At 23.4% G+C, this 12,570-nt stretch overlaps 1 protein-coding gene across 3 annotated transcripts in view; it reads right to left on the reverse strand.

Annotated features, from left to right (window-relative positions):
- The window catches only part of LOC129615081 (protein phosphatase 1 regulatory subunit 14B), a 125,130-nt gene that overhangs the window by 61,222 nt on the left and 51,338 nt on the right, over window positions 1-12,570 (reverse strand). For 2 of the 3 annotated variants that reach the window (XM_055530145.1, XM_055530146.1), the window contains exon 2: window positions 1,906-1,971. The exons of the other annotated variant lie outside the window; for it this stretch is intronic. The gene's annotated coding sequence lies outside the window, so the exon portion shown is untranslated. The remainder of the gene's footprint in view (window positions 1-1,905; window positions 1,972-12,570) is intronic. 3 annotated transcript variants of the gene reach the window in all.

Raw genomic sequence — 12,570 nt, forward strand, 5'->3', positions numbered from 1 at the left:
GCAGTCCGAATTCCTCAAGAACCGACTAAGATGCCTAGCATTTACATAATTACTAAATCTGTAATTAAAAGAAGGTAGCATTGTAGGTGTGTCACGGTTTCTTCCTTTTCCTCGCCATGACAGTTTTTAGAAAATAGTTTGCGGAGCGGCCGATCCTCCTGGAATCAGGCAGTGTTCCTTTAGAATCCCAATTATCGATATCCTCCCGTCAAGCTTCCTTGTCACAGCTTCCTTGTGACTTTAGTTTCGTTTTTACACTTTACCAAAAGTTAGCAAAAAGATAATGATATTTTTTTTTTGATTTATATGCTTCAATGTTGCCCAGCATAAAATTTTCAACTATATTTATGTATTTTTGCTTACTCCCACATCATAGTAATTTTCTTTTAATCAAATCATAATCGAATCTTTTATAATTTTATGTCATCAGAATGACAATTTCAAAATAAAAAACATACACATTTTCTAAATGATAGTAAATGCAATTATTATTTTTTTTTCTTAACATATTTTATGCATTAGTAGCAATTTTATTACATTAATTTAGGTAAGTTTTTGTTGTATTGTGGGGGGAGCGGAACAAAATTCGGTCAACCAACTTATTTCATATTTTCTTCATATAGAATAAAAAAAGAGCCTTGTAAAATACTATCCATAAGATAGAATTGGAAATGTACATGTATGGGGCATGTTCTTATAAAGAATAATGTAAAAAGTAAATAAAAGAAGAAAATTGAGACGTGGGGAAAAACAAAGAAGTAAAACTTGCTTGTAATGTTGGTCTTTATTCTTTTATCATTATGCAGTTTTTGTTATTATTTATAAAGAAAAAATATGCGGCATGTAATTGGATTCATTGAAATAGTTGGTCAATTATCAATTAAAAAGTTTTATTTTTCTTCTTAATAAAATGTAAACAAAATAAGAAAAGCGAAAAAAAAGTTAATTGTTTTGTTATTTTTTCTAACTTTTATTGAAAATTTTATTAAGGTTACACGATACAAGTGTGTTTTGAGTAATATAGAATTTATGGTAAAAGAATTTTAAATGATTTTATAAAGTCTTGAATTAAAAATGATTGTGGATATTTGGTTTTTAAGTACTTATTATTTTACATGTATGTAGGTTCTTGCTCCATAAATTTAAATTTCCATATTAAAAGTTTGAAGCAAAAACATTTTGTACAATAACTCTTAGGCGAATATTTAAATAAAGTTCCATTTACTTTACTTTAAACGTATTCGAACTAATTTTTAAGATTTTTTAATTTTTAATAAAATGAAAATACAAGTTAATGTATTAGAAAATTGAAAGCCAAACGATATCATTATAAAAATTCAGTTTCGAGGTACGCACTTTACTATAATGATTTAAGTCGATCATATCTATGAAAATCGATAGCTTTCGAAATAGTTTTTCAATTAAAATTAAAGCCATTGCTATATTTTGACGTAAAAACGTTATTCGATAACATTTAAGAAACATAGAAATTATGACCGTGTATGTAGAAATTATGAAGTAAACATTACCACATCTTATTAGATTTAGTTTAAAAACTACTCGTATACTCGTATATGCAAAGGAATTATTACATAGTCCTTAAGTCAATCATAGGTGGTATACTAAATCATGTAAGTGTTGCGTTGTCACAAAAAAATTTCTCTATGTTGTCATTTAAATCAATTTTTCCTGGCTCTAATGGGATCTTATTATCTTATAATAAATTCCCTTAAAAGTAGATTTTTTAATAATTTTTTTATAATTCTAATAAAAAATGGAATTTTTTCATTCCACATTTCTGTCAATTTCGGTAGAGTCCAATAATTTACTTCATATTATATTTTTAATTTATATAATTATTTTAAAATAGAAAAAATGATTTTTAATTAAAAATCAAAAACTTACCAAAAGAACGAATTTTAAATGAGGTGATTTAAACGTCCAATTAAAGCTCAAAAATATGGTAATTACCTGTAAGAAATAAAAAAAAAATAATTAATTTCATTTATTAAATTTAATTTTTAGTATAGTAACATGTAAAAAGAAACCTTTGGTATAAATATAGAGGGAAAATATTTTCTTACAGAAATGCTAAGAATATTTTTTGTGCAAATCATAAGTTTTAAAGCTATAAAGCTAAACTTAATAATTATCTGTTCTTTTTTTATAATATAATTATAAATTACAATATAAATATAATTTTATAAATATTGCACTTTTTGAAACAGAATAAGATTTTCATAAAACTGATAAATTAAAATTATAGCCAAGAATTAAATTAATTCCAATTTTCAACACTTTTATTTCTTAATTTAGTGAAAATGAATGCTATACTATTAAGTAATTTTCCTTATATTTATTGTACTAATAAAATTTCAGTTTACAAACAAAAAATTTAATCGTTAATAGCTATTATCATTTAAGTTTTATAATCTAATTTAAGTATCGTTACCATTAATTTCAAATTGCAATTTTAACTATATAAAAACTAAAATAATAGCATTTTTAGTATTTCTTATTTAACATTAATTTTTTTATATCACAAAAAAAATACTGCTTGTTAATTAATATTTTCTGTTAGAGTTGGCAAAAAATCTCTTCACATGCATAGATAAATTGTTTTATTGCTTGAATTAACATTCTAAAATATTGTTATATATATAGCGATTATATATAAGCACAGGTTTCTAATGTATAACGACATCATTATTTAAGTTTAACTATACAAAATAAGTTAATAACATTTATTATTTTCTTATAATCCAAATATAAATAATATAAAATATAATTAAAAAAAAATTTGCGTGCTAGAATGATAGAATTTCAATGAAAGCATCATACTTAATACGATCAAGAATAAAATTTCTAATTAAATTTTGAATTTTTGCACGCTATTCCAAAGAAATAAAAAATATATATAAGAAGAAAGTATATTAAAAAATATTTTTTAAATTAGATTTCTATATAGGTAGCTGGCAGACTTGTTTAATTCTTTAAAACATTAATTTTAAGGAGTTTTTTAATTATTATCTTATTAAAATTCAAATTAGTAGTTTACTTAAAAAGAGAAATGAAAAACTTGAATAAAATTTATATTTTAATTTTTCTTTTTAAATATTTTCATACTACTCGTATATAAGTGCACACAATGAAAAATGGAAAGGAAATTGTTACAAATAAATAAAATTGCGGATTAAATATCAGGGATTTTTTATTTCATACTAAATAGTATTTCTAGTATATTAGAGTAAATTTTACTTTATTTTAATAGAATTTTCATAGTTTATTAGAATAAGAAGATAATGACAAACTGAATATCAAGGAAAATTGAGAACTACTAGTGATTTTATTCGAATGTAATTAAAAAGAATATGTTAATATCAAGAAAGTACCTATATTTCAAATGAAAATGAGGCATGCTTAAATTAAGAGTGAAATTTATTTCAATGGAGCTATACTCTTTTGCTGAGTAGAACACTTTCATAGCAATTTGTGTTGCTTTTATGCATTCAGATATTAAAATTTTTTCTTAATTTTGTAGTAATTTGAAATGAAAATTTTTTACAGTGTATATACATTTTTATAATAACCAATGTAAATAATACAACAACTTAAAAGTTTATAAAGAAATGCTCATATTTTGTAAAATTATTGGATTCAATACAAACTTATGTATATACAATAATAGTAATGTCCTTAACACTTGAATTGTTTTTATATTGAATACAATTTCAAATACTGCGACAACAGTAAAATGTTATTGTTCTTTAATTTAAAGTAGGTCTCTGTTTAAATTTTATGAAATTTTTATGTGGGAAAAATTTAACTCTTTCATAATTAATTTCAAAAGAAATTATTTAATTATTTATTTACTTTTTGTTTCCTTTTCTTCATTTTCTGAAATAAAAAGTTGGATTGGATTCTCTTTATACATCTTGCTGTTTAATTTTTTTTTCTTTTTTATTTACAGTTTAATAGCATTTTAAATATAACAAGTATTATGGTATAGCTCCGATCTCTTATATAAATTTTAACCACCCACTCACATTTTTTTTAATGGGCTCTTTAAATTTTTAATTTAATTTGTCAGAATTATGTGTTACGCTGGAAAAAAAAGAAACTTATTAATTTTTGTTTTTTTTTTACTTTTTATTTTTTTGTTTTGCTTCCTCAGTCCTCGGTTTAAATTTTATTTCTTTGTTATTAAATGTACTTAAAACCCGTATTGTTCCGATAATTTTGTGTGTATATAATCATAAGACTGGTATAGTAATCACATACAAAAATACTTTGCATTTTATCTCAAAAATGAAATTCTATCTAAAAAATTCATTTTAATTTTAGTTTCGTTTACTTATTTTGTCTGACTGTCTACTTAAATTCTATTTTATCAAAAATTGATTAATGACAAAGTTACATATGAAATAAGAATCGAAAATAAAAACTTTTCTAAGTGAAAAATATTTTTTTGTGGTTAGAGTAGCTTTACAAAATTTTTTGAGATTAGAGTAAATTAGAAGAGAAAATGTGCTCTGAAAGCAGCTTTTAAACAAAAAAATTCGTCATCATAAAAATTAAGCGCAGTCATCTAAAACAATAATGTTGACTATGCTTGATTAAAAGCTTTGACTTTTTAGACAGTGGAAAATAAATAATGACGTTATACTGTTGTGCCGTCAACGTAATAAAATTTGACAAGAAAACATAATTGACTCAGTGTCACTCAAGTTCAGAAAACTCATAAAAATATTTTCATTTATCTCTCGATTTGTTTAAAAAAAAAATTTCAATTAATTAACAAATGAGGCAACTATGCCAATTGATTTTATTTGAATGAAGGAAAAAAAAATTTCATAAATCTTTCTTAAAAAATTTCAATCTCTTTTTTAATCTTTCATTAGGTGTAGTGAACTTTTAATTGTCATCAAATTAAAATTAATTTAATATTTATTAAATCCACACATGCTATTTTAAAAAAATATACATATATAGTTGTTCCAATAAGTTTCAGTACCAATAGATTTCAATTTTAGATTTCTTCTCTAAAAGATGATAAAATTTTTGTTGAAACATAATGATTAATATAAAAATTTTAAAATACAAGACAATAATTTGGTATAAGTGTCGGAAAATATGGACCTATTCAATATGTGATAATGGAACTAAGCCCTTATTCTTTGAAGAAGTGATCGTTGGTGTGATGGTTATCTTTCACGTGGTAATAGTGATGTTAAAATCATCACGTGCACTATTATTCTAAGTATTTATCTAAATCAAACTTATCTTGCAAAATTTTTAAGAAATTGCTCTTTTGATTTTGAAAATTTAAAAAATCAAACTTCATCCAATATTGCACAATTATTTTTTATAATGACTTTTATCATAATATTCTTTATCATTTAGATTTTTATATCTTTAAATGTTTTTGACTTTTGGTGCAATTATTGAAAAGAAACTTCTTTGTTGTAGTTAATGTAGAAACGTCAGTATTGTATGCTAAATGTTTATTTTTAAAATAAAAAGCCAAAAATATTTCGCTTTGTTTATATAAACATAACCCGCATCATAATCAATAAACTTTCCTGACATCAAGACAACTGCAAAAGCAATCAATGCGAAAATGTGGAAACAGCTAGTACATATTTGAATTGACGTTTTAGAATAAAAATTTTCATTTCCCAACTGGCATTTTATGTCTTTCAAATAATATTTTGACAATTTCATTATACTCTCGATTGCTTTTATAGTTTAAGGATACTTTCTTATATAGTCTTCTCAATACGGAATTTTAAAAAATAAATTGTTAATTGAATATGCATATATGCATGTATATATTAAAAGTATGATTGACATAATAAATTTGAAAGAGAAATTAAATTGAAAAACTTTGTCTACCTTAATTAATTTTAGCAGAATATTTAGAAATTTGATTGTGATAATGGCATAATTGTAACTTATATGCTTCAATTAAAGTGTATTTCTGTAAATAATTTTAAAAATTACAGATTGTATTACAAACATAAACTAAATATAACAAATAGGTTTTCCTTTAATAGAAAAAAAGCATAGGGCTACACATCTTAGATGTTACAATTATTTACCTTAAATGTTCATACATAATTATGTTTCTAATTTATTTAGAAAGAATAATTAACACAACATAATATTTATTTATCGTTATAACCGCATCAGATTAATTAATGTTTTAATGAACAATTATTAATTAATTATATAGCTGTTCAATTCAAGCCACTATGATTAATTATAAAAATAATATATACATATAATATAATAAGAGAATAAAATACAATATGTATTTATTTTCATGACTAACAAGAACTGAAAACTATTGGTAGTAATTTTCAATCAATTTTAATTATAATTTTTAAATATTTTTCAAAAATTAATTTAAATTCTAAAATTATTACGTAATTAAAATAATCCTCAACTATTTTCAATGCGGTGGATATTTTATCAAGAGGTATTTGAAAATTAATTTTTTTTCAAATTAAAATCTAATTAAAAGTTTTTTTATGAAATCAAATAGAACTTTTTGAGTATTTAATACATACATAACGTCTATCTTATATTACATGTCTATCAGAGTTATGGTTTATATGGAAAAATATTTCAAAATTCAAAAAATCATTATAAAATTTCAATATAGGGTGTCTAAAATTAATTGAGCTTTTCTATTTTGAGCTAGTTTTTTAAAATTAAGCGTCAATTGATGGCTTTCCATTATAAACACTGCGATAAGTAAATATGAACAAGTATACGACTGAGCAACGTGTGTTTCTTGTGTAAAATTATTAATTTTGAAATCTCGGACAATTTCAAAATATGCTTTGTCAGTCATCACTAAATTCAAATAAAAAAAATAAAATCGTAATAAACATTTTAATGTACTAACCTCAAACTTACATACTTGACACGTCTAGATAAACGAAAATCATTTTGGTGGAGAACACAATACGCAAAATGACAGCAAATTAAAAAAATCAATATGAATTCAAACACCCTATAACATAGATTTAATATATCATATGGCCAATTAATGTATACGTACATATTATGTGTTTAATTATTTTTACATAGGTTGAGTGTTTTTTATAATCATAAAAATGTGGAGGTAATTATAAAATATATATATTGATTATTGACCAATAATTTAATATAAACAAACTTAAAATATAACAAGTAGAATCACACAAATTTTACTATAAATTTATTTAATTTTCCAAAAATATATGTATGTATGTATGATAGCTATGGAAGAATACAAAGATACTCCCAAATTAAAAAAAAATTATTCAAATATTAATAACACAAACAAAATAAATGTAAACAAAAACAGTATAACATATATACATATCTACACATAGATACTTCCATAATATTACGTCAACGTAATTCACAGTTAAATATATTTTTATTCATTAATTAACCTTCAATAACAGATGATCTATTATAGTATTCACAATTTTCATTTCTATTTGTAAATGATTACGTTCATTTTTGTTATATTCATAGTATTATATTTGAAAGTGTATTGACATAATAGTTCGTGCACCTATACTAAATTAAAAATCCCTTACACTGCTATCAAATTTGAACGCTCATATATGCGTATATTTTAAAATGCTAAATACATTGGCGAAATACAAAATCTTATAGAACGTATTTTAAAATATACGCGAAAACTAAGCAATTTGTTACGCTTCAAAAGAAATTGGTTTATAGAAAAATTTACGATACGGCTGGCTGAAGTTTAGCGTGTTATATTTTATTTTTCTGCTTTATATGTGGCAATATAATGGTGTGAAATAATTATGAAAATAAATTTATTATCCACACATTACTCTAACTGGATTTTTTTTATATAAAATTATAAATAAAATACTCACACATGATTTATGATAAATTTTCAATAACACTCTTTGTTATATACACATACTGAAGTTTTTTTAATAACCAGAACTTATAAAATAAAATAATACTATGGTCTTAAAAATATAATTTTAAAAGTACTCACATGCATAGATTTACATATATTACAGACATACAAAATTATTTTTTTTAAGTAACTGTGATTTTAAAAATTCTTTTCTAGAAATCGATTCGAACGCTGCTCAAGAAGTGGATTTTAATTTGTTATGAGGATATACGTTTCCCTATTGGTTTTGTTGTAAGTATTCCAATTTAAAATCTAATTAACATTGTTTTAAATTTCACATAGTTTACTTTGTTTACTCAAATAAAATAAAAGGAGTTCCAAATTTTTAAAGTAATCAGAAAAATTATGGAAAATAATTTCGTATAACGTAATATTTTATAAGACTGTTTTCTATATATGCCTGTTTTAAAGCCTAACCTATAATTATAAAATATTAAAAGTTGCCACATAATATTAAGACATTCAATGCTCAAATTTCATAAGTTATTGCATAATTAGTACATAATTGGCGTTTTATGTATCTAATAAATGTCAATTTTAATTTGTGACTTACGGTAAAAAATTAATAATGTCAAATCAAGTACTACAGTATTTGGTAAAGTATGAAATGCCACAATTATGAGAATTATTTTGATGAACTAAAATTAACATGATTGTTGCATATATCGGGTATTATGACCATTTCAGGAGCCCATAATTTTCATAATTTATAAAAATATTAAAAATGTGTATGAAGATTTTGCTTCCTAATGAACTCTAATTAATTAGAATTAAGCATACAATTTTGGAATATTACAAATAGGTTATTTCAAAAAAATTATTTTATTCTACGACAAATATTTAAGGCTATTCAGTTTGATTGCAATATGATGTCTTCGAATGTAGGTAATAATTAATAAATTATAAAGAATTGCAATCAAATTAGAAACTCATATAAATTTTATTAAATTTGAACACATAAATAGCTATGAACATTTCTAATTATATATTATAGACTATAGAGTCTTAAATCCTATTTTTAATATTTATCCTATTGTGAAAATAAATTTCATTCAAATTATTTGATGCCATTGTTTGTTAAAATAAAATTATAATTTTGATAGTCAATTATTTCAAAAGGATTTTACAATTTTGAGAAAATATTCCATTTATATTATATAATTGCATACTTATATATAGACAAACATGTATGTAAAATATTTAATATTAAAGCAATTACGTATATCTTTAACAAAAAAAAATCTCCAAAGAATTTATTCCTAATGTAAAATGAAAATTTTAAAAAATGATTTGTAATATTATTTTTATACATTTGAAATAAAGTGAACTTCCAAATGCAAGTCATACTATGTAGTTATATAAAATGCTTTATAACATACGATGTGAGCAGCTAAAGACTAAGGATAACAGTAACATTTATTAGTATGTATAAATACTACATGAAATATATATGTATGTACATATAGAAATAAATAAATATGGTATATGAACCTAAAATATACCTAAAATTTTAATTTAAAATCAATTGAAAAGTATACCTTGATTTCCTTATGCATTTTTATTCTACATAAATAAAGTCCATTGGCCTTTTTTTTACATATATGCATGCATATGTATATCTCTCATAAAATAATCATTGATTTTAGAGTATTAATTAGGAATACACACTTATATTGAAGATAAGGTAAAGTCCATGGTACTTTGCTTAAATAAACGTATTAAGATCAAAATAAGCGTCATTTCCGAAAATAAGTTGCACGATTAGCCCTATTGTCTGCATAAGTTGTCTGAATTTGAATAATTTGATAGCATTGTTCAAGTATGTATATGATTACTTGCAAGAATGTACAATTAGTTTTGGAACTTATACCGTTATACCGGCTAATATAGCAACTTATTTTAATTCAATTCTAAAGTAAAGAGAAAAATCATCAGAATCTCTTTTCCAAATTTTGAAATTAATTAATTTTGCTGCACTTTAAATTCGTAATAAAATATTTATTTTTTTAATCTATAAAATTTTTGAATATACATGTGTTATAAAAGCTTATATTTCTATGTGTGTGTATTTTCTATTTGAAATTTCATCTACCTACATAATATATAGAATATTCCGATTCAAATTTTATAATTTTTGCTTCTATTCATTGCAGTTCTAAAGTGATACTTCAGAAAAAATATTATATTTCCAGTTCTGTCCATGTGTTTTTCTATACATACATATACACATTTTGACGGTTCCTGTATCTTGTACTAAGTGTATATGATTTTTGTTTAATATCCAATTATTTACTGGACATGCTCTTATTGTATATAATGTACTTGCAGTTGTTGTTATAACAAAGTCCTTTTCTATCCTATTATATGAATTTCCTTTATATTATATAAAATAAAAACAAAAAGAATTAAAAAGTGATCATAAAATTTCCGTATTGACCTAAATAGCTATTTTTGATTTTACCCAGAATATACATAATATAATTATATAATATTATGTACAACACGTATGGATTCATCTTTCTTGATTTAAAGCCCATACATAATACGCTATATAACAAATACACACACATTGTACATGAACATTTGTTTGGAAATTTTTTTTTTTGTTTTATTACAAAACTTGTCTCGGATATTTATTTAATGGGATATAGGACTACGTTGCATGGTGATTTGTAAGCAAATTCGAATACAAATGGGTAGGTTGAAGCATTAAGGAACAAGTACGTAAAAGATAAAAAGAAGTAAAAATTCTAAACTATACTTACATTGAATGTAAAAGGAATAAGAACGGGAGGAAATAAAAATTTTGGCAACTAGTTTTGCATTTGCTTAATAAAAGAATGTGCATAGGAAGCCAAAATTCGAAGACTAAAAATTGGTTGAAGAGTGACATTAACCTCAAGTGTAAGAAGTACTTCTATTCTTATCTATAATTCTACAATAACCAACTGCGTTTTACAACGTGCATTGAAGATATTACAAGAGAAATAAGTAGAATAATTAGTTGAAGTATTTAATAATAATCAAATCGCAAAGTGTGAGTATGGGCAGAATTCAATCTTAAAACGTATTAGCGAAGAACAGATTACCTTCGTCAAACACTTCTATAACTGGATTACTACAAATGTATTACTACAAAGAAAGAAGAAAAAGATTATTGGCTGAAGCATAAATAAAATATTTTACTCATACAATCGATGGTTGTGGTTATGCATACGCGATAATTAAAGAAATATTACGCACCAATTTTCTGTGGTAGTTGCAGGCATGGTATAAAATTATGTAATTAAGAAATTTAACAAAAATATAATCGGAATTGTGAGCAAAAATTGAATTGTGTACAATAATTTAGACCCAAAGAACATCAAACGTAGATTGTACTATAAGTCACTGGTTATATTTTCTAAGCATATAATAAAAACCTAAAATGAAAGAACCAGTAAATGAGCTGCATAATGCCAAACCAAATAAGTTTTTCTAATATTATGCCCCAGGATTTGATGTTCTAACTTTATTTTTTAACACATTTTTTGTTTTTATTTTAATCAACCTTTTATTTTCGGAACATATGGTAGATAGAGAAAATGGTAAATTGAAATTTATTTATTCCCTTAATTTCTAACTTCTACACTTTAACATGTACAACACTTAACATGTATCTATTAGGGGTGATATAAGGAAAAATAAAAGGAATGAGGAGTTAAAAATTTCTGTAATTCAAGTTAAATTAGTGTATATGCCATGTGTCACACATGTATGTGATTGATGGGGAAGTGATGTGGATGTGGTGGAAGAAAATTCAAAGTTACATTTTTTTTTTTTTGGAAACAAACTTTGGATATTGGAATCAGTTTTTTTATTTTGGTTTTTTGTTTCATTTGATTTGATTTATTTTCTTTTTTTTTACATTTAGCTATTTGTGATTTTATTAAACTTTTTCATTTTATTTGTGTCCCTAGTTTTTTTTTCATGTAACTAAATTTCATTTAAGTTTTCAACAGAATAAATATTAAATAGGTATACAATTTTTGTCTTCTCTCTCTTTGTGGTAAATGACTTTTTCGTTTTCCCACAAAAAAAAAAAAAGTAAATTGAAATTTTGTATTTACATCGTTAGGATCCTAGAACGAGAGTTGAAAAAAATTAATTTTTGTTTATGTGCAATGTACAGAAATAAATCCGTTTTTTTTTTGTTAAAAAAAAAATTTAATATAGAAAAAATTTACTCCAATATTAATGAAAAAGTCTTTTTAAATGGCAAAAAATTTTTTAGCAAAAAAAAAAAATGTCCGAAAGAAAGAAAAAATAAATTCCAATTTAAGTTCGTACCCTCATAAAAAAATTTCAATTATGGTTCTTTTCTAAACTTTTGCGTCAAATAGTATTTGTTCTTTATTTATAGTTTTCTATAACATTATTACTTGCTTACTGATGCTAGCAACAGTACGCTTACTAATACTGCAAACCTTAGAATAGTAAAATTCTACTCTTTCAATTTCAATATTCTTAGCAGCTCAGGTCTGAAATTCGTGTCGGATTTTTGTTTTAAATTTTCCTGGAATTTTCTGACAATTTTCAACAATTCGTTTTAATGTTCATGGTATTTAAATATC

Source organism: Condylostylus longicornis, unplaced genomic scaffold (genome assembly GCF_029603195.1).
Source record: "Condylostylus longicornis isolate FDR11 unplaced genomic scaffold, ASM2960319v2 ptg000135l, whole genome shotgun sequence".
NCBI classification, from domain to species: domain Eukaryota; kingdom Metazoa; phylum Arthropoda; class Insecta; order Diptera; family Dolichopodidae; genus Condylostylus; species Condylostylus longicornis.